This window comes from Loxodonta africana, chromosome 4 (assembly GCF_030014295.1).
Source record: "Loxodonta africana isolate mLoxAfr1 chromosome 4, mLoxAfr1.hap2, whole genome shotgun sequence".
Lineage (NCBI taxonomy): Eukaryota > Metazoa > Chordata > Mammalia > Proboscidea > Elephantidae > Loxodonta > Loxodonta africana.
This window is the reverse complement of record NC_087345.1, coordinates 141914228-141942090: the sequence shown is the minus strand read 5'-3', so window position 1 is coordinate 141942090 and position 27863 is coordinate 141914228. Positions and strand designations below refer to the sequence as shown.

Below are 27863 nucleotides of genomic sequence, written 5' to 3'. Positions count from 1 at the left end.
TCCAATATCTGTCCTTTTGTGATTGACTTATTCACCCAGCATAATGTCTTCAAGCTCCATCGATACTGTAGCATGTATCAAGATGTTGTTTCTTCTGCTGTACCGCATTTTGTTTATCCATTCATCTGCTGATAGGCATTTAGGCTGTTTCCACGTTTTGGTCACTGTCAACAGTGCTGCAATGAACTCTGGTGTACAAATCTGTTTGAGTCTCTGGGTATATACCTAGGAGTGGAACTGCTGGATCATATGGTAGTTCTATTTGTAGTTTTCTGAAGAACAACCACACTTTTCCACAACAACTGTACCATTTTGCATTCCCAAGCTATGGATGAGGGTTTCAATTTCCCCTCATCCTCACCAACATTTATTTTCTCATTTTAATCTTAGCCATCCTAATGAGAGTGAAATAGCATCTCGTTGTGGCTTTCATCTGCACCTCTCTAATGGCTGAAGTTAAGCATCTTTTCATGTATCTGGTAGTCATTTTAATGTCATCTTGGGTGAAATGTCTAGTCTAGCCCTTTGCCTATTTTATGACTGGGTTATTTATCTTCTTGTTAAGTTGTTGAAGTTTTACACATATTTCAGTTACTAGAATCTTATCAGATATATGGTTTCCATAGATATTCTCCCAGTTGGTAGCTTGTCTTTTCAGTTTTTTGGTAAAGCCTTTTGATGAACAAAATTTTTAATTTTTATGAGGTTCCGATTTTTTATTTTGCCTTTTGCTGTTTCTGTGTTGATTATATTAGATAATCCACTGTTAAAAGCTAGTGTTGACAGCATCACCCCTGCATTTTCTTCTAATAATTTTATGGTTTTAGTCTGCACGTTTAGATCCTTAATCTATTTTGAATTTGTTTCTGTGTGTGGTGTGAGGCACGGATTCGTTTTCATGTTTCTGCATGTGAAAATGTAGTTTTCCCAACTCAATTTATTGAAGAGACTCCTTCCCCATCAAATGGACTTAGCACTCCTGTCAAAAATCAGTTGGCCATTAATGTATGGGTTAATTTCCGGACTCTAAATTCTACTCGATTGGTCTACGTCTCTACTAAGAGTGCCATGCTGTTGTAACTACTGTAGCTGTATAACATGTTTTCAAATCAGGAAGTGGGAATCCTCCTACTTTGTTCTTCTTTCTCAATACTGCTTTAGCTACTTGGGGCCTTTTTTTTTTTATTATTATTATTGTGCTTTAAGTTTACAAATCAAGCCAATCTCTCACACAAAAACGTGTATACACCTTGCTACATACTCCCAATTGCTCTCCCCCTAATGAGACAGCCTGCTTTCTACCCTCCACTCTCTCTTTTCATGTTCATTTCGCCAGCTTCTAACCCCCTCTACCCTCTCATCTCCCCTCCAGACAGGAGATGCCAACATAGTCTCAAGTGTCCACCTGATTCAAGAAGCTCACTCCTCACCAGCATCTCTTTCCATCCCATTGTCCAGTCCAATCCCTGTCTGAAGAGTTGGCTTTAGGAATGGCTCCTCTCCTGGACCAACAGCAAGTCTGGGGGCCATGACCACCAGGGTCCTTCTAGTCTTAAGTCAGACCATTAAGTCTGGTCTTTTTAAGAAAATTTGGGGTCTGCATCCTACTGTTCTCCTGCTCCCTCAGGGGTTCTCTGTTGTGTTCCCTCTCAGGGCAGTCACGGGTTGTAGCTGTGCAAAATCTAGTTCTTCTGGTCTCAGGATGATGTAGTCTCTGGTTTACATGGCCCTTTCTGTCTCCCGGGCTGGTAATTACCTTGGGTCCTTGGTGTTCTTCATTCTCCTTTGATCCAGGTAGGTTGAGACCAAATGATGCATCTTGGATGGCTGCTTGCTAGCGTTTAAGACCCCATATGCCACTCTCCAAAGTGGGATGCAGAATGTTTTCTTAATAAGATTTTATTATGCCAATTGACTTAGATGTCCCCTGAAACCATGGTCCCCAAACCCCCGTACTTGGGACCTCTTGCCATTCTACACAAAGTTGAGGATTGGTTTTTCCATTTCTGTAAAGAAGGCTATTGAAATTTTGATTGGGATTGCACTGAATTTACAGATTCCTTGGGGGTAATACTGACATCTTAACTATATTAAGTCTTCAAACCCAAGACCACAGGATAGCTTTCTAATTATTTAAATCTTCTTTATCCTTCGGGGTGGCACAGTGTTTAAGCACTCAGCTACTAACCAAAAGGTCAGTGGTTTGAACTCGCCAGCCACCCCTTGAGAAAAAGATGTGGCATTCTGCTTCCTTAAGGATTTATAGCCTTGAAAACCCTATAGGGCAGTTCGGCCCTGTCCTATAGGGTTCCTGTGAGTTGAAATCGACTTAATAGCACTGGGTTTTTGGGGTTTTTTTGTAATCTCTTTTCAGCAATGTTTTATAATTTTCATTGTACAAGTCCTTCATCTCCCAGGTTAGGTTTATTCCTAACAACTTTATTCTCTTAGATGCTATTGTAAATGGAGTTGTTTCCCTTTCAAATTTTTCATTGCTGGTGTATAGAAACCCAACTGGTTTTTATTTGTTGACCTTGTCCACTGCAGCTTTGCTAAATTCCTCTATTAGCTCTAAAAGTTACCATTTTGGGGGAATACAGCAAACTTACATTAGTTTATTTACTCTTCTCAACTGCCTTTTAAAGTAGATATTAATATCACCATTTTACAGAAAAGGGAATCATGGGTTGAGACCAATATTTTTCAGCAAAATGATCTCTCACAAAATAGAGTTCTCTTTAATGTAAATGCTTACCAAGTTTCCTCTATTATAATACAGTCACTCAGTTGTTTGAATTTTGGATAACAGAAACTAGAAAAGACACACTAGCTTTAAACAACCTCAATTAATGCCAGTTTGAGATGTTTACAGAGGTCACCTGATTGACACAATCTTAAACGAAGGCAAAAAAAAACTTTATAATGATTCAGGAATTGTTCTGGACATCAATTACAAGTGTTGTAAGTTGACATAAAAATAATTTTAAATAGAAATATATATAAGTGATTATGTTTTAATGATCATGTATATACATATACCTACGGAGAGCCCTGGTGGCACAGTGGTTAAGAGCTAACTAAAAAGGTCAACAGTTCAAATCTACCTGCCACTCCTTAGAAACCCCACAGGGCAGTTCTACTCTGTCCTATATAGGTAGACTATGAGTTGGAGTGGCTGGTGATTGGAACTGCCAAACTTTGGGTTAGCAGGTGAATGCTTAATCACTGCTCCACATGCTTACATACATGCATATTACTGACCATAAGATGTACCAAAAAAAACTGCAAACGGTCCTAAGTGTGGTTTATTGTAACATGAATACACTGTTAAGTTGGGAACTACCTGTATAGTAATTTGTATAGTAACTTTTACATGGTGATAGCACTACTAACGTGACCAAGCCAAAATTTTGAGTAGGGTAGTTTGGTTTTTCAGCTGCTCTAGAGTTGTATGTTCATAAACACTTACATATTCCTACCTGAAGTTATAATGACATCCCACACTTGTAACTGACATCACACTCCCAGAGCAATTACTGAATCACTGCACTGTATCACATTCTTCTCACTTTACCAAAGGAAATCACACCTTTTATAAAAGACGACCATAAAAGTCTGAAAATGGGTAAAGGCATGAAGAAAGACATTTTACAATGAGTCCAATTCTTCTAAAACTTAGCCTAACAGTTTCATCATATTCTTTACCCAAATACGCAAGTATCACTACCTACACCCATCCACCTCCTACCCAATATCCTATTACAATCAGTTGTTACACATATCCTTCTAGTTTATTAGGTCCTAACCCAGAAGGCATCTTTGTATCCTAACCCAGAAGGCACCTCTGTAATTTCCTTACCTCTCCTCCCCATTTCTGTTTTCCCCTTCATCCTACCTTATCCTCTACCTTAAAATTATACCATGTTTTCAGATTGAGTTGACCCGTGAAACAAAGAATCCTCTATTTTCCAACTAGGTTTATTAACACCTGTAATGGAAATGTCAAATTCACAGTAGGAAATAGTTGGAAGGTACCAAGAAACAACATGAAGGTTCCTGAATGTTAGGTAGAAGAAATTGGATTTGATGCATAAATTTGAAGCAAAGCCAGATCATGTCGCTCCTTTGTTCAAAACCCTACTTCAGAATAGAATTCAAAATTTATACTATGGCCTTTAAGACCTTACCTGTTACCAGTCTCTTGCTGATACACTAACAGTTTTTACTGCTACTCTCACCCTCTCTCAATCCCCTCTTCAGTCATACAATCCTCTTACCGGCTCCTCAAATATCCAAAGCATGCTCCTGCCTCAGGGCTTTTGCACTTACACTTCCTTTGCCTGAAACATCCTTACCCCAAGTATCTGCATGGCTTGCCCTCTCGCTTCCTGCAGGTCCGTATGACTCTCTAGTCCCTCCACCCACTCTATTTTTCTAATTAACTTAGCATCTATTTGTTATATGCATTTATTTTCTGTCTTCTACCATTATCGTATAAACTCCTTGAGAGGCTTCATCTGTTTTATGTTTGTAGCTGTTTCCCAAAAATAGTATCTGCCCACAGTGAACACTTGGTAAATATTTGTTGAAAGACATTAACCAGCTTGAATAATTGAAGATTCTAAACTAAGACTACACTCCAGAAAGAGAAGCCCTAAAATTCTAACTATTATAATGGGCAACAGTAAGTAAAAATATGGATATTGAGAAACACATTGTGAAAATAAAGCACCTGAAACACTCTGACTGCTCCGAAGTCTGTCTGAAGTCATTCAACAATTACCTATATCAGTCAAAACTATTTTCTCCAAAAATTAAATCTTTAAGTATTCACTAATAAAGTAAATGCAGGTGTTACTCTGAGGGAAAATTCATTTCACCTTTAAGTTATATCACAGCGAAGCACTTCTTTGGATCTTTGTTGTTAGGTGCTATCAAGTCACTTCCAACTCATAGTGACTCTACATACAACAGAACGAAACACTGCCTGGTCCTGAGCCATCCTCACAATCGTTACGCTTGAGCCTACTGTTGCAGCCACTGTGCCAATTCATCTTGTTGAGGGTCTTCCTCTTTTTTGCTGGTCCTCTATTTTACCAAGCATGTCTTTCTCCAGGGACTGGTCCCTGCTGATAACGTGTCTAAAGTACGTGAGATGAAGTCTCGCTGTCCTTGCTTCTAAGGAGCATTCTGGGTGTACTTCTTCCAAGACAGGTTTGTTCGTTGTTCTGGCAGTCCATGTATATTCAATATTCTCTGCCAAAGGCATCAATTCTTCTTCAGTCTTCCTTATTCGTTGTCTAGCTTTCTTTGGCTCTAAGCAGTGCTAAGGAGTTTTGGGGTTTTGAATAAAAGCTTCATTTTAAATATTCTTTAATCCATGTACTCCTTTCCATTTTTCACTGCCACTGCTCTAATATGGACAGGTTTTGATAATCAATACTTCTCACCTGTACTTCCAAACTAGTCTCTGTTTCAATACAAACAAATTAACTACCAGATTAAATTTGCTAAAATTCAATTGTGATCATTTTGTTTTGGTTTAAAAGCCTTCAAAGACCGTCCACAACTCACCAAATTAATTATGCACTCAAACTCCAAAGCTCTCTCCAACTGACCTCAACCTATCTTTCAATATCCCTTCCATTATGATAAAGATACTTGTGGAGAACTAATCAACTGTGTGTTTCAGAAATAACAGGTACTTCCCAACCTTTCTTTACACATGTTGTTTGAATCAACTTTTTTGCATATTAGTTGCAGTATGTGGAGGCCTGTGAGAAAGGCTGGCTTGAGTTACGTAAGCCTGCCAGAGCCCCCAAGAGACTCCTTCTAATTGGAGACTATTTGCTTTCACCTGGAAAATGGGTCTACTGATAATGAAAGCCCCCAAACTCTTATGACCAGTAGTTTATGAGAGAGAGTCTCTCAAACTAAATTTTAAGGAGAGCCCTAACCCCGGAACAGGAAATATGGATGGGGTGGGGGCAAGGGAGTGCTAAGTTTGTTCTTCTGCCTGAGGCACCGTGTAGCTATGAGTGCTAGTAAAGGGAAAAGGGCTTGAAAAATACTGTCTGAACAAAGAGATTACTTACAAGAGGATCCAGGAAAAACTTTTTTTTTTTTTTAAACTTACCGTTCTTTTTAGGAGATTGATGGGAATCAAAACGATTATCAATAAGTTGCAGGGTAGAAGAATGTGCTTTGGAGAGGCAAGAATAGACTCTGAACCAACAGAGAAAGAGACTAGAGACTTTCCTCATCTGGGCTTAATTAACTAAGACTTTCCGCATAAACAGAAGATTTTCCTGCTTCTGCAGATAAATAACAAGGAGAGCCAGCACAGCAGCTTAGTTATTGGCACTAAAACCAAGCCAAAACTTCTTACCGTCTAGTCGATTCTGACTCACAGTGACTTTACAGGACAGAGTAGAACTGCCACCTATGGTTTCCGGGGAGCTAGTAGATTCAAACTGCCAACCTTTTGGTTAGCAACCAAGCTCTTAACCACTGCACCACCAGGTCTCCCCTAGTTACTGGCACAGGGCACGGTGTGGAATGCATCATGGTAATGGGTGACTCCCTGATGTTGAGCATTAGGGAAGCAACCACGAGGACTTGACAGGCCAACATGGAGAACTCAGCCTTCCCCAAACAGGTCTCTGAGATGTGACGAGAGGTCTGTTAAGACCAAGCCAAACTTGTCAACCATACCTTGCGAGTTTTTGTGAGGTGAAGGACAGATAACACGAGAAGAGACCCAAAGGGTCAAGAAATAAAGGATTTGATGTCAAAGTTTTTTTTTTTTCCTCTCCCCCAAACTGAAGTTCAAGTTTGTGGAAGAGAAATGAGTAGTGAAACATGGGGTGAGGTTATGTAGACAGTGATTAAGATAGTAACAGTGAAAGGTATGTGACTAAAGATAAAGACTTTCAATAAAAATCTAAGACTGTCCAGAATCGTCAGCCTGAAGGTTCAAAATAAAACTAGAGGAGGCAAGAGGACTGAACTAGACAAGGATTTGAACCTCTAGAATCAACACACCCGAGTCTTTGGAGAATACATGAATTACGCACAAACATTCCACAAGAGTAGAGAAGGAAGAAGGAAGTAACTTCAGAAGAGACTCCAAATTAGAGAAGTGTGAACAAGTGTCACAGGTGAGGGGCTACAGAGAACACCAGATTGTCTTCTGGGCTGGGGGGAAAAGGGAGTGTCTATAAAAATAAGCGAGTGGATAGGGAGAAAAGGTGATGATCTGTATAGCTTTGGAAATGAGTGGAGACTGTAAGACTAAAGGCAAAAGAAACTATATAACTGCATTTTAGTTGATAAAGTTGTTTCCCATAGGAGTACAGGTTAACAATTCTGATACTGCTCTACAAGTATACTGTAAGTCAACAAGTAAATGGATGGTGAATGGCGGGAGTTGAGTTTCTCGCTGTTGGAGTAGAGTTTAAAGAAACACAAGAGGAGGTCAGAATGATTCACACGGTAAAAGGGTTAGAGTTGCAGGCTCAGTATGCAGTAATATTCAGCCTACTAGGGTCGCTATGAGTCAGAGTCGACTCGATGGCATTGGGTGGGTTATAGGTATAGATAATTACACATAGATATATTTAAGTGCATATACATGACTTAGAATACACACGTCAGCTGAGAGGGCCTAGAAGCAACTAGCCAGCAGCAAAGAGCACACCTGACACCTAGATCTCAGTTTCTAATAGCATTATCCAATAAAAGGGACCAGGGTTCCTTGGAGAAATGGCTGACTTTAGAACTGTGGCAGGAAATAGACAAGATAAGCTACAGCGAAAGTAATGCCAGAAAGTAAGGAAGTGCTCAAAAACCCCAAAATAAAAACAAACATACATACACACCCCAACCAACAAACCAAACAACCAGGAAAAAAAAAAAAAATTCCCACAATAATGGAAGTATGTCAAAGGGACACAAGAGCCAACTGAAAGAGACTGCAATATCCAAAACTGGAACAATTTGAGCAATACAATAAAAAAGTACTGGATTATAAAATTACAAAAATACATAAAAGCATAAAATAGATATCCATGAATCCATACTAATACAAACTTTAAAAATAATAGATGAGTCAAATAAAAGCTGCATTGCTAAGGCATATTTTGTTGTCTAATGGGGCGTATAACATTGGAGAAGGGAACATCCCACACACCTCCACTTTAGTATGGAGATGTCTGAATTAGAAAAGATAAATGAGCAAGCAGAGCAGTAGTGGCGAGGTGAGGACAGAGTATTGGAGAAACACCTAAGGAGCAGGTCCTAGCAAAGCAGTGGATTTTGGCTATAGCATGCACATAAGCAAGAGCAACCTGGGGTGCAAGCAGGGCTTCAAACTGGTTCGAAACAGCTCAGTCATGGCTGATGAAGCGAAATCAGAACACACCCAAGTTTCTTAAATTTGGGTGGAGTAGGCAGTAAGTGGGATGGGAAAAATTATGGGTTGAAACCCTGGAACGTGAGATATGGAAGAAGCTTAGTGAGCCCCTTCAGGAGCCTGATGTATGAGATTGGATGATTGCCAGGACCACGGAGGGTGACATACATTCAAAGCAGTGTGGTCGGTTGCCATTTCTGGGCTGGGCACAGTTGTTTCCAACCTTGCAAGTCAAGAGATTTGATTGCTATGCAACGCACAACTGCCCTTGTTTTCTAAGAAGAAGATTAAGTTTATAGCAGGGCTTTGACCCATAAGTTTTCTCCGTTCTGCTTCACCCACATTTAAAAAATTCTGGTCTACATACTTAATGGTCCGACTGAGACTAGAGGAATCCCGGCGGCCATGGTGCCCAGACCTTCTGTTGGCACAGGACAGGAACCATCCCCGAAGACAACTCATCAGACATGAAAGGGACTGATCAGTGGGTGGGAGAGAGATGCTGATGAAGAGTGAGCTAATTATATCAGGTGGACACTTGAGATTGTGTTGGCATCTCTTGTCTGGAGGGGGGATGGGAGGATAGAGAGAGAAGGAAGCTGGCAAAATTGTCACGAAAGGAGAGACTGAAAGGGCTGACTCAATAGGGGGAGAGCAAGTGGGAGTACGGAGTAAGATGTATGTAAACTTATATGTGACAGACTGATTGGATTTGTAAACGTTCACTTGAAGCTTAATAAAAGTTAAAAAAAAAAAAAATTCTGGTCTGTTCACCACTTTGTTGGCCATGACTCAACAGGCAGAACTAGTTCAAAGCCCTGAGCGAAAGTGGTGGTGATTTACACATGAAACACTCTGTGGACTTCCTTTGCATTAAACATGGGGATTATGAATGGGTTGGGTCCTCCTAGTGGTACAGTTTTTTGTTTACTGGGGGTGTTTGTTTATTATTTCATTTATTTACGCCCTACAGTGCCCCCAGGGAAATAGAGCCTGGAAAACACCTGAGTATCATTACACACGTTACACGTTGCCCTGAGTCAATTCCAACTCATACTGACCCCACAGGACAAAGCAGAATGCCCCATAGGTTTCCAGGGAATGCCTGGTGGATTTGAACTGCTGATCTTTTGGTTAGCAACTGAACTCTTAACCGTTATGCCACCAGCGTGTCCGAATATCATACACTGGTCTAAATAAATGTAGCCCTTCATAAAAACAAGTTAGAAAGGAAATGCTTCTGAAGAACTTGCTTCAAGAAGGAGTTCCTTTAGGTCACCTATTTGGAAAACCCGTATGGAGAAACTACAGACTTTCATGACATAATGACTTTTTATGGAAGTAGGTGACCTAAAGGAACTCTTTCTTGAAGGTGGGTAACAGATTTCAGGCACAAGGAAGTTTGAGAGTTTGAAAAGTCACTCTCCAGAGGCAGCTATGAATTATTTGGACTTATTTTGCTTTACTTCCTCTTCCTCTACCCCTCCTTCATTCTGTATTTTGGTAATACAGAGTTTCAGCTTAGCTCTGGATCTTTTTTCTAAAATATAAAACCTAGGATAACCACTGGTGGTTCTTAGGATCTGAGTCCTATCCCTCTGCTTTATCTTACTGTAACTGGTAATATCCAACAGAGCAGTCTCAAAGAACTAAGTAACTAAAATCAATCTTTTAGAATACCGGGTGCCACAACTGGTTGAGCAGTCAACTACTACTAACTGAAAGGCTGGCAACTTGAACCCATCCAGAGGCATCTCTGAAGAAACCCCTGGCAATATGCTTCTGAAAGGTCACAGCCTCGAAAACTCTACGGAGCACAGTTCTACTCTGACACACATGGGGTCACCACGAGTCAAAGTCGATTTGGAGGCAACTGGCTTTATTTTAAACTAAAGGCAATTTTATATTACCCAGATTAGGAATGAGTTCCATTCCTAAATGTCTTTTTAAGTCGAATTTGTATGGAACAATTAGGTATGGTTCGTATCTAACGTCACATTAGTCAAATGTTTGTCTTAGTATATAGTATACCTTTCAATGCATTAAAAAGCGTTAAAGAAACTTTCAGATACACTAAAACATTTTTAACATAATACAATAAAAACACTTTGATACATGTTGCAAAGTAGCACACAATTATTATGATGCACCAATGTATGTAACTCAAATGTTTAATAGGCTTTATGTGGGCCGGTTCGTTACTATGGGTTGTTTGTAAATCAGAAGTTCGTAACCTGGGGACTGTCTGCATTCTATGGATATTCTGCGTTACTTCTAGTTTTTGACTATTACAAATAAAACTATGTACATTGATGTTAAGTTTTGTGTGAACAGAAGTTTTCATTTCTTTGGTATACATGCCTCCCAAAGTACAACCGCTGGATCACATGGTAAATGCATGTTTACATTTTTCTTAACAAATGTTTGTCGAGCATTTCTGTGCTAGACATTTTTCTAGGTGCTGATGATACAGTGAAAGAAACAGACAAAAATCCCTGCCCTCGTGGAGATTATGAGCGTATGTTTTGGTGAATATGTCTGGCAAGAAGCATGCTACAGCTCAGAAAAAAATATAAAATCATAGAATTTGACAAAATGAATAGGGATTATGAATGAATTACCCAAATATCACACATAAGGATATGAAAATGGATTAGATTCCGAGACCCAACTAGTTCAGAAAATACTATGTAGACAAGGAGCATAAGATCAGATTTTAAAAAATAAATTCCAACTGAAATAACCTTACCAGATAGTTAAACAAGTGGTACTAAAAATGATTAAAAACAAATCTATATGAAATTGGTTACTGCACTCTTACTCCAGATTGTGTAAGACCAGTAATTGCTCATTTTTCTTTTTTACAGTAAAGAGTGCCACTTATACTTTCTTTTCCATACTATGATAACAGTATGGGCCTCAGGTATAAAAAAAAATTATAGAAAAGTAAAAAGTTACCTATTATCACAATAGTATTTGTATAAAAAAAAATTATAGAAAAGTAAAAAGTTACCTATTATCACAATAGTATTTTTGTTAACAGTATTTATTCTAAGAGCAAAAATTCTCTCAACCCATGCCCATATTGCTGCCATGATAAACAAAGGCACTTTACCCCAAGTCCAAAGCAGAGCAATCTGGTGTTCTTTAGCTGAAAAAAGTTCTTGGGAAGGTTGTTATTTTGTTTCAACAAGAGATGTTTCAGAAAATTTCCTGAGGAAGAAAGAAATACCTTAATTACACTTTTCTGATGCACAGTATCTTTCATATTTTCTGGAATTGTAAGATAAACGTTTGTAGTTTTCACCAAAGCTCTGTGGAATTCTCCTGTAAACAACCACTGATTAACACGACAACTTCAAGGGATTTTTGCAGATCAAAACTCTCAATCTACGTTGTTCTAAGTTATTGGTGAAAATGGATTAAAGTACTTAAAAAAAAAAAAAGACCATTTCAAGAAAAAAAAGGCAAAATTGATTCCAGCGACTACATGTTCTATACTGCCATGGTTCACCTCTTACGAGAATGTCTGACAGTGATTTACGTCTGACAGTGATTTGAAAAAGAGTAAGAGGAACTAGTATGGCCAGATACAAGAGCGTATTATAAAACCATAATAAAAGTGTGACATACAACTGTGATATTGACATAAGATGAAACGGAAAATCCAAAACAAACAAACCCAGGTATACATGAGATTTTAGAATAAAGGTGACATTTGTATCTGTGGCAAAACAGACTATTCGATATGCTGCAGTAATTGGTAAAACATTCAGGGGGAGGTTTTGATTTCTAACATTTATCTTGAGGATTAAAGAGTTAAATACAGGGAAACCTCTGAGAGCCGACCTCCGTATTTTAATGGAAATATTTTAGTTTTCCTTCTCTGACAGGTTTGTGCTTCACAGTTTCTGGCTTTCAAAGGTTTTACTGTACTTAAATGCAACTATGAAAACTAGAAGGAAAATACAGGTATCACATATAAGGGAGTGTGAGGCAATGCACTAAGATTACAAGGTGATAACAGTTTACCTGAGTTAGTGGTGATGAAGTTAAGCAACACCAGTGAGTATGTGTGTTTTTGTTCAGCCACATTCAGCTTTGCAGTAGATCCAGACATATATGGAGTATGAAGAGTTGAATTTAACTAAGTGTCAGGGAAAGGGACAAAGGAGTTGGGGCACAGACATTCTTAACATGGCCCCCCAATCATCCTTGTCTCCTGGTACTCAAGCCCTTGTATAATCTCCTTCCTTTTTTGTGGGTAAGAACTGCAACTTGCCTCCACCCAATAAAATACGACAAAGGTGCCATGATACACCTGCATGATTACGTTCACATTGTAATGTTTGTCTTGCTGAGACTCTCCCTTGCTATCTTTGATGGAGCAAGCAGCCATGTTGGGGAGGTTCCTGAAGCAATAAATTCAGGGTGGCCTATGGCCAGCAGAAAGCCTTGGTGGTACAGTGGTTAAGTGTTTGGTTGCTAACAGAAAGGTTGGTGGTTAGAACCCACCGGCTGCTCTGTGGGAGAAAGATGTGGCTGACAGTCTGCTTCTGGACAGATTTAAAGCCTTGGAAACCCTGTGGGTCAGTTCTACTCTGTCCTATCGGGTCACTATGAGTTGTAATCAACTTGATGGCAATGGTTTGTGTTTTTTTTTGTTGTTTTTTGTATGAGCAGCAGAAAGCCAATGACTTCAATCCTGAAACTTCAAGAACTATGTGTGCTAGGAAGCACATTTCTCCCCAGGTGAGCTTTAAGGTGAGACCGCAGCTTTGCAGAGGGCCCAGCTAAGTTGTGCATAGCTCTGACCCACAGAAACAGTGAGGCAACAAATATGTATTGTTTTAAGCCACCAAGTTTGTGGTACTATTGTTATGTGTCAATAGATACTTAATACAGGTAATATGTGAAAAATTTTAATAATGAACAATGAAATCTAAAGAGGGTCAGCAGGCTAGGAAGTACACAAAAGCATTTAGGAGCAGAGAAAAATGAAGAGTCAATGTATAATTACATGCAAATCTTGGGAAGATCAAGATTGCTGGAGCCAAGGTTCCAGGAGTAAGCTGGTAATGGTCAGGGTGGTATGCCTGAAATTAAAATTTTGGAGGTGTTGCTGACCATGTTGGTAAATGACAAGGTCTAGGACCTTTTCTCATTGAGTCACACACAGAAGATGCTAACATGTATTTATACAGCCTGTTATGCATTGAATTGTGATCCTGAAAAACGTGTGTCAACTTGGCTAGGCCATGACTCTCAGCATTGTTGAGGCTATCTACCATTTTGTGATCTGATATGGTGGGCAGTTCAAATCCACCAAGTATTCATTGGAAACCTTATGGGGCAGCTCTACTCTGTCCTACAGGGTCGCTATGAGTCAGAGTCAGAGCCAACAGCATTTTTTTTTAAATGATGATAGTGAGGCAAGATTAGAGGCAGTTATGTTAATGAGGAAGGACTCAATCTACAGGATTAGGTTGTATTTTGAGTCAATCTCTTTTGAGATATAAAAGAGAACTGAGCAGACAGGAAATGGGCCTCATTCCACCAAGAAAGAAGTGCCAGGAGCAGAGTGTGTCCTTTGGGCCCAAGGTCCCTGCACTGAGAAGCTCCTAGATCAGGAGAAGATTGCTGACGAGGACCTTCCCCCAGGACCTACAGAAAGAAAGCCTTCCCCTGGAGCTGGTGCCCTAATTTGGACTTCTAGACTGTGAGAGCATAAACTTCTGTTAATGCCATCCACCTGTGGTATTTGCATTACAGCAGCACTAGATGACTAAGACAAGCCTTACTAGGGACTACAGGCCTGTTTTTTCCCAGCTGACTCAGGTCTGCCCAGCTGGAAGGATGGTGACAGGGTCTCGGGATTGATTTCCCAGTTCACCTGTATATTCACGACATCCCACATGGTAAATCCTGGCCTAGAGTATGAACATTTAAACTGGAGGAGAGGAGAACGAGGAGCTGAGAGGCTAGAGTACTGGAGAAGTTATTTCTGCAGATATTCATATAACCAAGATTTATAACTGCAGTATTGGAGAGAGTAAGATATGAACTAAAATCTTCAAGTAATTATAGGGGAGTAACAGGAAGGTAGGAAACCCTGGTGGCGTAGTGGTTAAGAGCTATGGCTGCTAACCAAAATGTCTGCACTTCAAATCTACCAGGCGCTCCTTGGAAACCCTATGTGGCAGTTCTACTCTGTCCTGTAGGGTCATCGTGAGTTGGAATCGACTCGACAGCAATGGGTTTGGTTTTTTGTTCTTTAACAGGAAGGGCTGTAGATGATCAAGCAAAGAAGCGGGCACAAGATTCAAAACTTGGAAATTTTAGCGGGGAGGCAAGCAGAATGTTCTACAAGTGGCAATAAGAAGCAAACAGGACACAAATCCCACTTCCAGGCCCAGTAGTAAAGAAGTGTGTGGGAAAGAAAACAGCCACCACTGAGAGGACTGTAAGGGAAGGGGTCCTCATGAGACAACTAAGTTTAGAACAAAAAATTGAGGAAACATTTCAAGAGAATGACAACACAGGGATTCTGCTTATGATTGCAGAGGACACAGTGGAATGTTTCAGATTTACGAAGAATGTAAATCAACGTACTGTTCCCCTTTAGGGAGAAAACTGCTATTTAAAAAAAAAAAAAATCACAGCCAAGCTAAACAGTGTATTTAGTGACATAATTAATTTACATTCTGGTACAAGCTCTTCATCTTGTTGTAGTCAAGAAACAGTCTTGAATCAGCAGTGATCCATGGACCACGCTCTGAGTAGTTCTAGTCGAGGAGATGAGGGATGACCTAAGTCTTGAAGTGACTGACATAAACAGGAATAAAGGGCACCACCTATAGTTATTGTTAAGATGAAAACTATGCCTACGTATTTCTAAGCGCTCTGGTAAGAACCACTACCTTGCATGCCAGATTTATGGGTTCACCCTTGTCAGCATTTAGGGATAGATACTTGAGTGAGAAATTTTGATAAATGAATGGAAAAGATCTCTTTTACAATGGAAATATTATCCTACCACAAATAATTGGGGAGAAGGGGTTGTATAGTTAGTAATAGTATTATCTAATACTCTAATTTTATTAAATATAAATGGAGAAAATGGGATGACATTATAATTTTCTTAAAATATTTGGTATTTCCTGAAAATTTAAAAACTAATCATAAGTTATTCTGTATCAGTTATCTGTTCTGTATAACATATTACTACAAAACTTAATGGCTTAAAATAACCAACATTTATTATCCTCACTGTTTCAGGGGCTCAGGAATGTGGGAGTAGTTTAGCATGGCTTGAGGTCTAGCATGAGATTACAGTCAGGTGTTGGCCAGGACTTTGGTCATCTGAAGGCTTGAACAGGGCTAGGGGATCCACACTTTCCAGGTGGTGCACTCATATGGCCAGCAAGCTGATGCTTGCTGGCCTAAGTCAGTTCCTTTTCACACAGGCTTCACTATAGGACTGCCTGAATGTCCTCATAGCACAGCAGCTGGCTTCACTCACAGTGAGTGATCTGAAATACAGACCAAGGCAGAAGCCACGATATCTTTCATGTCCACACTTCAGAAGTCACAAACTGTCATCTTTGCTAAACCCAAACCCAATGTCATCAACTCGATTCTAACTCATTGTAACCCTACAGGCCAGAGTAAACAGCCTCACGGGGTTTCCAAAGCTGTAACTCTTTACTGAAGCTGACTGTCACATCTTTCACCTGTGAAGCAACTGGCGGGTTGGAATCACCAAACCTTCTGGTTAGCAGCCAGGTGCTGTAACCACTGTGCAACCAAGGCTCCTTGTCATCTCTGCAGTATTCAATGAATCATACAGGTCAGCCTGATTCAAAGCGTGAGAGGACTATACAAGAGGAGGAATACAAGAAAACAAGGATTATTGGGGGCCATCTTGGGGGCTGGCTATTACATACTCTTATAAGTAGAGGCTATTAAAAGCCACTGATGGTAAGCTTGTCTCTCAAATTTTCTTGTTTCCTTGCTCAAATCACAGCTTTGTTCTATTCAGATGGCTTCCTTAAAAGAATACCAATTTTTTTTTTAATTCCATAGATAAATGGAAGACTTTAACACTCTTCTATCAGTAGCTGATAGGAGAAGTAGACAAAAAACACTAAGAGTATAAAAATTTCACAAGTGTTGTTTGCTGACCAGGTTACCCGCACTATTACGCCTCAAGCTAAAAAGAAGCTATGAATATAACTGAAATTCTCATTTATCTAACAGTAAGTATAAAACAAAAAATTCACAGAACAAAAGGGAGCATTTTCCTAGAATGTAAATTTAAGTATAACCTTTTGATTACAAAAAATTGAGTCAGTGTTCTAACACCAACCCTGTATTACCCTCCAAATCAGAGAACTCCAGATGTAATTCTTACATGAACTCAGCTTATTTGAAATTCTGAGCTATATAAATTTTTACCATAGGCCCAAAAACGTTATCAAAATATAAAACCCATATTTAAAAAGTTTCTAAAATCATAATGTAATTCTTATGCCAGTTGTCTTGGTATCTTTTATGGCAAGGAGAATTTATGTTGATACATCTATTTTATATACAATAATAAACTAGAGGAAGTGTGGGCAATACAGCATTAGCCAAATTGTAAGGAAACACATTCTTATGTTACACGCTTTCTGTGGGGTTAAGTTAGCAACATTTGTTAAATTTTCAAATGCACATACCACTTTTGTAAAAATGCTTGCACACATGGGCCCATACGTTTACGGCCAGCATTAAATGACCTAAATGTATATCAGTAGGGGTTTAATTATGGTATATCCATCTACTGCAACAACACAGTCTTGGGGTGGGGAGAACAAGATTTCTATTATTTACTCATTCAATAAACGTCTCCACTAAATGTTTCCGGATTAGGGGACAGACAGGGTGATGAATGAGAAAGACCTCTCCGCTTTCATGGAGCTTGGTGTTAATGAGGAACACAGACAAAAAACAATTAAATTAAAAAATGTTTAGAAGACATTATGAGTGACGACTTCTCTATCTCCCTCCCTAAGCGATCTCATCCTTTCTCACGGCTTTAAGAAACAGCTATTTACTTTGAAGGTTCCTAAAATTATCTTCCAACTAAACTCTATAGCCAATTTCCTATTCAACATCTACTAAACATTTAAACTTAACGTTTGCAAAAACTAAATGAAGATACCATCTACCCTACTGCAATGTCAGGGTTCTCTCTAACCCTGCTTGCTGCACCAATTGTGTATAACAGTTCAAGGAAACTAAGATCACCTACCTCTGGGGTATGGTAGATAACAAATGCCACTCCACAACACCAGCTGTAGCATTTGGAAATCTCAAATTTCCTTCCATATTCAGTTCAGACCCCAGCTGCTCCACACAGCCATTCTCCCTCTCATTCCCTACCACCCAGGGCTAGGTCAGCAGGTACAGGCTGGCAGCAAACTCAGGAAGCCACATAACTACCTCCATTTCAGACCAGCCAGCCCCAAATTTGGTATTTTCCTCTACCCCCTCAGGGTACTAGCCACAAGCCCAGGAGTCGACACGACTCCCTCCACCTCAGATGCCCCAGTCCCAGCACCTTTGGTTCTGACAATTTGCTACAACAGTTCACAAACTCCAGAGAAAGAGGTATCTTTAATTGCAGTACAATGAATTGCTTTTATATGGCCTTTTTCACCAGGGTCTTGTAATTTCACACAATGATAGCCCTAAGATACCCTTTGAACTCAGAACTGATGCTACACCAGGTTATTTTTCAGCCTAATAATAGATTGGCTTATCAAATAAACAATATCACACGTGAGTGATGTACTCCTGTAAACAATCAGCTATATGAGACCAAATGGTCAACATTTACCCCAAAACAAAAATGAGAAGGCAAGGAGGGGAAGGGAATCTAGATCCATGGGAACAGAACAAACAGAATGGAAATAATAAAAATGCTGACACTGAAAATTGTAAGCTATTTGTATAAAAATTATTGAATGGCAACCTAACTTGCGTAAGCTTTCACCTAAACCATATATATGTATTTTTTTTTAAAGGAAGAAAAACGGATACAGGCACAGAGGCTGAGATCTGGAAGAGGTCTTAGCATGAAGCCCCCATGTCCCTAGCGGATGAGCAGATGTTCGTTCTCACAACCCAGGAAGCTCCACCAGCCTTTATCGGTCTCACCACGTGGCCATGATAGATTACATCATGCCCCTGAGGCTTAGTCAGCCATCAGGTCCCCAGTTGGTTCCTCTTGGTATGTTTAGCCTCCACTCAATGGTCTCAGGTGTAATATGGCGCTCAGGAAACAGAACCAAACGGCAAACTGTTTACTGCAATGGAGTCCCATACTTTGCACCCACAAATGTTCTTCCCTCCAGTCTTCCCTATCTCTGTAAATAGTACTTCTACTGCCATTATTCTAGCCATGCAGGCCAAGAACTTTGGTATCATCCTTAACTCCTATTTCGCACACTCCAAATTCACTCCATCAGCAAATGCCACTGGCTCTACCTTCCACAGATCAAGAGCCTAGAAATTCTCGCTCCCTTTACATCCATCACTCTTTTATCCTTCCTTTCCCTCACAGATGTGAGGGTCTGTTCTCCACACATATGGAAGAGGGATCTTTTTAAAAGAATGCCATCACACTCAGAAAAAAATTCAAACTTCTGTCATGGCTTAGAAGGCCCGAAATGACCTAGCTTGCCACAGTTATCTGGTCTCGACTCCTACTATTCTCCTTGACTTATGTCAGGCCTGCAGCCTCCCTACTGGCCCGTTAACATGTTACATCTGCACTGGCCTCAGGGCTTTTACACTTGTTCCTTCAACCTAGAATCTTCTATCATTTTCAGATATTTGAACCACAAACTCTTTTTCTTCTCAGAATTATTCAGAAGATAGGTATGGAGTGCCACACTGCTCACATTCACAAAAGGCAGAAACTCTGGTTCCCTGCTGTATCCCCAGTGCATATTTTAAGGAAATAATCTGAGTATCTTGAGAGTAACCAGAGAAATAAGTCTGGCTACAATAATGTTTAGCCTGAGACTTGAAGGACATAAAGAAACCAGCCACATAAAAGGTATTAGAGCGAGCTTTCCAAGCAAAGGAAAAGCTCTGAGCTTTGGTGGTCTAAGGAACTGAAAGGAGTCCTGTGTACAGAGAGTAAAGGACAGTCATAACATGAAGCAGGCAGGAGAGAGATCACACAGAGCCTTGTAAACCAAGGCAAGACGTTTTTATCTTTTTTATAAGCAATAGGAACCACTGAATGGTTCTAAGAAGGAAAATGACAGGTCCTGAAGATATTTATTGCTCTAAGCTGTTGGAGGTGAATGGATTGGAACCAAACCCGTTGCTGCTGGGTCGATTCCAACTCCTAGCAACTCTACAGGGCAGAGTAGAATTGCCCCATAGGGTTTCCAAAGAGCTGCTGGTGGATTCCAACTGCTGACCATATATATATATATATATATATATATTTTTTTTTTTTTTAATTGATCGAAAGTTTACTGAATATAAACCCACCCAGTGCCATCGTTACAACTTGCAAATTGGGGTAACATTTTTGACCAGGTAGTCAAGAATATTCCAAAGATGAAACAAATGTCCAAAAATTCTTATACCCCATCTTACAGATGTTGCCATGGAAAAGAGCGGGAACCTGTGGGGGCGGGGGGGGGGAACAACTCATAGCAACCCTATAGGACAGAGTAGAACTGCCTTCATAGGATAGCCAAGGAGCACCTGGTGGATTCAAACTGCTGACCTTTTGGTTGGCAGCCAGAGCTCTTAACCACTGTGCCACCAGAGTTTATATGATACCAATTTATCTATCCGAAAACAGCTTCTAGTCTGACCTTGGAGTTTCTACTTCTTGAAACTGACTGCACACAAATAATCCTTCAAAAGATCCCAATGCCTAAGGCAAAACGCCCTTTACTAAGTTTGACTTTAAGGTGATGTTAAGAAGCCAGTCTGCTCAAAATTCAAGGTTCAAAGGGACACCTTCAGGTCAATGGCCTGTGTGAGTCACCCCAACTCCATCGACCCCAGAAATCTGGATTCCAGGAGAATTAAAAACTGTTGCTCAGTCAGGTTATCACTGCGTTTATCCTTTTTTTTTTTTTTTAAATTAACTTACAGCTTTCCATTGGATAGGTTGCACTTTATTCTGTGGTATATATTCTATTTTTTTCTTATTTTTAAATTATAAAAAATTAACTCATTTACATCATCCTTTTCCTTTGAAGAATCTAAATTGTTTGCATATAAATTTTAAATTCCATATCAGAAAACAACAGGGATAAACATAGAGGGTAAATTCAAAGAACCCAGCTTTCTATTGTTCTCACAGGTACTAAAGGTACCATCAGTTCAGTCACATTCATTTACCTAGCATGGTGTTGAGTATGCAGTGCTTAGACACAACACTTGTCCTCAAGGAGCTATGTCTAATAAGAATGTGGTTATGTAAATAAACAACTGAAATTAAGTACCATCTGAGAGCAGTGTGGACCTAGGCTGGAGGTAAGTAACACTGCAGGCAGGGAACTTACCACACCACAACAACTGCCCAACCAAAGATGTGAAAGGCTGGAAAAAAAAAAAAAAAAAACCATATCAGGAAAATGTTAGGAAGTAAGAACTGGTTACGAATTCCATATGTGGAACTAAGAATAACGGGAGAACTAAGGAAAGCTCCTAAAACTCTGTCTTAACTAGATAAATGGTGGTTCCAGCTACCAAGACAGGGAGGCCAAGTTTGGAAGTCAGGAAAGATGGGCTCACTGTTGAGCATGCTGAATCTGCAGTGTCTAGTTACTTACAAGTGAGAGTGTCCAGTAAGTAAGGTGTATGGAGCGCAGGAGACGGAGTATATTTTCAAGCTATGGTCTTTTGCTATGGTTTACCATCCTGGCCAGAAAAGAGAAACCAAAAACCAAACCCACTGCTGTCGAATTGATTCTGACTCATGGCAACACCACATGTTACAGAGTAGAACTGCTCCACAGGGTTTACTTGGCTGTAATGTTTACAATAGCAGATTGCCAGGCCTTTAGATTAGGAGTCAATTGCAAACCATTTGCAACACCCAGGAACCTTGAAAAAGACGACTGAGAGTGGGTTTAGGAATTAGGCTTCTAGGAAGCAAGGATGAAAGGAGTGATTAGTGATGATTTGGTAACTGGGAGTCAAAGGTCCCAGAAGACTTTCTGTAGATTCATGCTAGAGAAAGACAGCGATGGACGGGACAGGAAAAAGAGGGTAGGATTATTTTAGTGCCAAAGGATAAATATTACACTGTGAATAGTAAGTTTAATGCCCTCTTACTGAAAACCTACTAAATGCAGGGCAGTATTTCACAGCTTTACATACACTATTTCATTTAACCCTTAGCAGCATTATGAGGTAGGTATTACTATTAACCGTATTTTAGAGATTTGAAAATGGAGAGTCATCAGAGAAAATCAAAGTTTCACAGCAAGAAAATGGAAAAGCTTACTGCTGTTTGACTTCAAAGTTACCTTCTATTATACTACTTCCTTCCATGCCTCAGATACAATAAATTAATTATATTTATAAAAATCTAATTTAATAATACGGCAATTATGGCAAAACAAAATTGAAAATTATCCTGGCTAGTTATAAACTAATCTACCTTGGTTTTTCATACCAGCATGCCTAAGTGTTTCTTATTTGCCAAAAGCAGTCATGTCTAATCGGTTTTTAAGAGTACTATACATGTCATCTTCTTGTCTTCTGAGCTGATTACATATAATAAAAGCGTAACTGATTAATGGTTGATCTGATGTGAAAAGAAAGTTTCAAAAACGTTTGTGAACAGGCTATCCATCTCTCAAGTTATCTGAATGTCTGTTTGTAGTTTTTCCCTGAAAATAATATATAATATAAACCCATTCTCTAAAACTCTCTAAAAATTAAAAGTTATGCAGAAAGCTCTCAAAGTACTAAGACAGAACATTCTGTGATGATAGATCTGATCTGTTCTTTATTTGCACCATCCAATAAAGTAGCCACTAGCCACATATAGCTACTGAACACTTGAAATATAGCTACTGAGACTGGGGAGCTAAAACTTTCATTTTATTTAACATTAAGAAATGTAAATTTAAGTAGTCAAATGTGCCTAATGGCTACAAAAATTGGACAGTGCAGCTAGCTCTAGAACAATGGTTCTCAACCTAGGCTGCACAATAAAACCATCTAAAAAAACTCAAACCCCAATGCCTAGACCAAAACCTATACTGCAAGCACACACACAGACAGACACACACACACGAAACAAACAAAAAAAACCCAGATATCACATTGTTTATAACTCTTGGGTGATTTTAAAATGCAGTCAAAGTTGAAAAGCACTGCTCTAGAATAGTGCTTCTCACAGAAATCACCTGGGGAACCTCTCAAAGTGCAAATTCTTATTCATTTAGGTCTGGGGCGAAGCACTTCTAACAAGGTGATGCTGACTGCTGCTGATGCAAGGTACCTCTGAGTAAAAAGGCTCTAGAACCAACTTGACTGATACAATACGCAATTCTGAATGAAATGAAAACTTGCAGTTCTTAAACCTAAAGTATATCCCTTTCCTAATACATGACATTCAAAACTTGTAGCTTAATACTCAGTATATGAATATTCTAATAAATCCAATTTGTTAATACATAGTATTTAAAGGCTTTTAAAAACATTAACAACAATTATACACTGCTGGTGGGAATGTCAAATGGTACAACCACTTTGGAAATCGATTTGGCACTTCCTTAAAAAGCTAGAAATAGAACTACCATACGACCCAGCAATCCCACTCCTTGGAATATATCCTAGAGAAATAAGAGCCTTTACACGAACAGATACATGCACACCCATGTTTACTGCAGCACTGTTTACAATAGCAAAAAGATGGAAGCAACCAAGGTGCCCATCAATGGATGAATGGATAAATTATGGTATATTTACACAATGGAATACTACACGTCAATAAAGAACAGTGAGGAATCTGTGAAACATTTCATAACATCGAGGAACCTGGAAGGCATTATGCTGAGTGAAATTACTCAGCTGCAAAAGGACAAATACTGTATAAGACCACTATTATAAGAACTTAAGAAATAGTTTAAACTGAGAAGACAACATTCTTTTGTGGTTACAAGAGGAGGGAGGGAGGGAGGGAGGGCGGGTGGGAGGGGGTATTCACTAATTAGACAGTAGATAAGAACAACTTTAGGTGAACGGAAAGACAACACACAATACAGGGGAGGTCAGCACAATGTGACTAAACCAAGAGCAAAGAAGTTTCCTGAATAAACTGAACGCTTCGAAGACCAGTGTAGCAGGGGCAGGGGCTTGGGGACCATGATTTCAGGGGACATCTAAGTCAACTGGCATAATAAAATCTATTAACAAAACATTCTGCATCCTACTTTGAAGAGTGGCATCTGGGGTCTTAAACGCTAGCAAGCGGCCATCTAAGTTGCATCAATTGGTCTCAACCTACCTAGATCAAAGAAGAATGAAGATCACCAAGGGCACAAGGTAATTACAAGCCCAAGAGACAAAAAGGGCTACATGAACCAGAGACCACATCATCCTGAGACCAGAAGAACTAGATGGTACCTGGCTACAACCGATGACTGCCCTGACAGGGAACACAACAGAGAACCCCTGAGGGAGCAGGAGAACAGTGGGATGCAGACCCCAAATTCTCATAAAAAGACCAGACTTAATGGTCTGACTGAGACTGGATGGACCCCGGTGGTCATGGCCCCCAGACCTTCTGTTGGCCCAGGACACGAACAATTCCTGAAGCCAACTCTTCAGACATGGATTGGACTGGACAATGGGTTTGAGAGGGATGCTGGTGAGGAGTGAGCTTACTGGATCAGGTGGACACTTGAGACTATGTTGGCATCTCCTGCCTGGAGGGTAGATGAGAGGGTACGGGAGTTAGAAGCTGGTGAAATGGATACGAAAAGAGAGAGTGGAGGGAGAGAGTGGGCTGACCTATTAGGGGGAGAGAGATCGGGAGTGTGTAGCAAGGTGTATGTAAGTTTTTATGTGAGAGACCAACTTGATTTGTAAACTTTCACTTAAAGCACAATAAAAATTATAATAAAAAAACATTAACACAGTAAACACAAAAATAAAATTTCAGCTCTTTGAGATATTAAACATTAAATCATTTCTTCAAGAAATCATCATATATTCATCTTAAAAAGGACACTTGGTTTTTTTTTTTGTTGGATTTTTTTTTTTTTTTAGTGTAGCTATTGGGTTTTTATTGGGTTACTACCCACATCATCTTTCTAGGGAAGTATTGCTGGTATCCTGGTGTAATTAATACAGTAAATTCAAGCACCTTCTTACTGGGGGTTTTCACTAACCCTCTGATTTTGTGAAGAAGGAAAACATCTCTTTTTGGTTAAGCCATAGCTTGCCCTGAACAGTTCTTTCAGGGAGTAGTTTTAGGGTGGGTTTAGCTTGGTGTGAGGGGAACACTATTATCATTTTTCATTTTATTTAACTTCCCCTATGGGATATCTTATGACAATGATGGTTGGAAGTTCAAAACTATTTTTAGGTACTACCTACCAGCCTCAGAGCCCTGGTGGGGTAGTAGTTAAAAAGCTTGGCTGCTAACCAAAAGGTCAACAGTTTGAATCCACCAGCTGCTCTCTGGAAACCCTCTGGGGCAGTTCTACTCTGTCCTATAGGGTTGCTATAAGTCAGAATTGACTCAATGGCAATGGGTTTTGTTTTGTTTTGGTGGCCCTACCAGCCTCATAGTGATCCTATGGGACAGAGCAGAACTGCCCCATAGGGTTTTCAAGGCTGTAAATCGTTACAGAAGCCTGGCTGCCACATCTTCCTCCTGCTGAGCGACCAGTGGGTTCGAACCACCAATCTTTCAGTTAGCAGCTGGCCACTACAGGGTTGTTAGGAGTTGAAATCGACTCAATGGCAGTGGGTTTTGGACCTACTAGCCTGACAACCTAAAAAGGGTTGCTTGTTCATGTATCAACTGGTGCTTCAGACGCCAGCTAAAGAATTAACACTCTCTGTGTTAGCCAACACCAACTACACTGTCTGTAGTCAACTACTGAAGTAGACTGTGAAGACAAACCACAAGGGCCTGGAGAAGAGTGACAAGAAAGGACTGGAGAGGACACAGCTCTGTGGGAGACTATCTAACCAGTGGCAGGTGTGCATCCTCATTCCTTCTAAGAGCACTAGCTGAGAGTGTGTGTGTGTGTGTGTGTCTGTGCATGTGCAGGCACACAAGCACTCATACCTGCCAATATCCGGGAGATGGTTCTAAAGCCTAAGGGCTTAACAAATCTCTCAGTGGATCAAAAGAGAATCAGGTGGGCTATCCAAACAACCTTACTCTTCAAGCCACCAAATTCTACGCCTTTACAATATGGCTACATCATTTTTATCCTCTTTGTCCCACATTTCAAAATGTGTTCCTAGCATGAATCTCTGTGTCTCTACCAACTTGTATGAATTTTCTCCTGAACTCAACTTGTCAGCCAAGAGCCTCCTATTTCAGGGGTCACATGCCTAAATGCCTCCAGGGATCTGGCAGGAAACCTAAAAAAGCGAAGTAGGCTAAGCCAAGAAGAAGATTGGCAGGAATGGGAGAGTCAATCAGAGAGGAACGTCTCCTCTAGAGAGAAGAGAGGTGCACAGGCACAAGTCTGAGATGACAGTCTTCACTGCTGAAGTGAGAACTTAAGCTGCTAGGCCAGGGGTCCAGGGGCACTTCTGAAACGTCTCTTTACCTACAAAAGTTTCCCCCCCCTCTTTTTCTAGGTCATAAATGTGATCTTGTCTTCTCCCTGTTGGTCCACTTTCTGCCACCATCTGCCCTTAGCTCCCAAGGAGTTTCTATATGAACCATGTTGCTTAAACGGGCTTTGCTCTTTTTTTCCTTTCTGAATCTTATAAGATTAATTTCAAAGATAATAAAAACATTTAAAATATGACTACAATTACTAACAAGTTACAGCCAAGTAGAATTTTAATAGAGAAATTACTCTGTGGAACATTACCAAGTGGTAAAAATTAAACATGTAAAACTAACGTAAAAGCACACCAGTTCCAACTTGACACACCACTTTCTACCTGCTTTGTTTTTCCATGTACTACAGATACAAGCATTTATGTACTGGATGGATGAGAGGTTTTAATTTGCTTGCTCCATTTTTGCCTGTTAAATTGGCATAACAGCAGCTTGTATTATTAATTAAAATGAATACCAGGATAGATTTCATTAATACACTAGAAAGAACACTGGAAGGGTTACCAAGAAAGTTGTTTTTTAGCCCCAGTACCCTAGTGACTAGTTCTGTGAGTTTTGTCAAGTCACATCTCCATCTCTGGTTTATAATTCTGTTTACACTCCAAGACCACAGCATTTAATCCATCACACTACCATTTTAAAGAGCTCATAATAAAATGTAAAGATGTTAAATTAATCAATGTTTCAGAGGAATATTTCTGAATATGAGGGTCTGCAGACCTGAATCATCTGGCGTAGGATGCTTATTAAAAATGCAAAATGAATCAAAATTTCTCAGATGAGGTCCAGGGGTCTACATTTTTTAACAAGCTTTTCTGGCCACGGTTCCCATTAATACCAAGTAAACAGTGTTAGGGAGGACCAAACTGTGCAGTTTTACATGTAAAATTTCTCTACAATAATGTAGATTAGAACACAGAATAACCCCAAGAACTCTGTTTTGGGGCTACATTTCTAACTGCCCTTTCCCTCCTTGCATCTTCTTCTGAATTCAAAATAGGCACACCTTCAATAATGTAATTAACTTCCTGATAAGAGTTTGATTCTAGGAAGAAGGTGTTCACTAGAAACAAGGGCAAACAAGCCTGCCATCCCCTTTTTTTGCTGATATGAGTTTAGAGCATCTGAATTGTCTTTCCTTTTGACAGACAAAACCACATGATACAGCATGGCCTGGTGTGGCTTCCTTATGGCCAGATGTGACCTCCTTCTAGAACAACTTCCTTTTACTTGGATATATTTGATAAAATTCCTACCTCGATCTGAGTTATGTCAATATCATTTTGCTAATGTTTTGTTTCATAAAGCATTTTAGCCAGACAATTATTTATCATCTATCCTAATCCTAAAGTAGAGGGCACATTGGTTAAGCACTCAGCTGTTAACCGGAAGATCAGCAGTTCGAAACCACCAGCCGCTGCCAGGGAGAAAAATGTAACAGTCTGCTTTCATAAGGATTACATACAGCTTTAGAAACCCCATAGTGCAGTTCTACTCTGTCCTATAGAGTTGCTATGAGTCAGAATTGACTCAATGGCAACAGGTTTGATTTTTGTGTTGGTATCCTAATCTTTTATTTACATAAAATTCTTCAACTTA

The 27863-nt window shown here is 39.7% G+C and overlaps 1 protein-coding gene across 8 annotated transcripts in view; it reads right to left on the bottom strand.

The window, feature by feature from the left end:
• The window catches only part of LOC104845975 (chromatin remodeling regulator CECR2), a 172668-nt gene that overhangs the window by 80887 nt on the left and 63918 nt on the right, over positions 1-27863 (bottom strand). The window contains exon 2 of one of the 8 annotated variants that reach the window (XM_064284798.1): positions 20998-21034. The exons of 6 other annotated variants lie outside the window; for them this stretch is intronic. The gene's annotated coding sequence lies outside the window, so the exon portion shown is untranslated. Of the gene's footprint in view, positions 1-11528; positions 11627-20997; positions 21035-27863 lie in introns of those variants that run through there. One more of the 8 variants, XM_064284799.1, reaches the window with a different exon arrangement.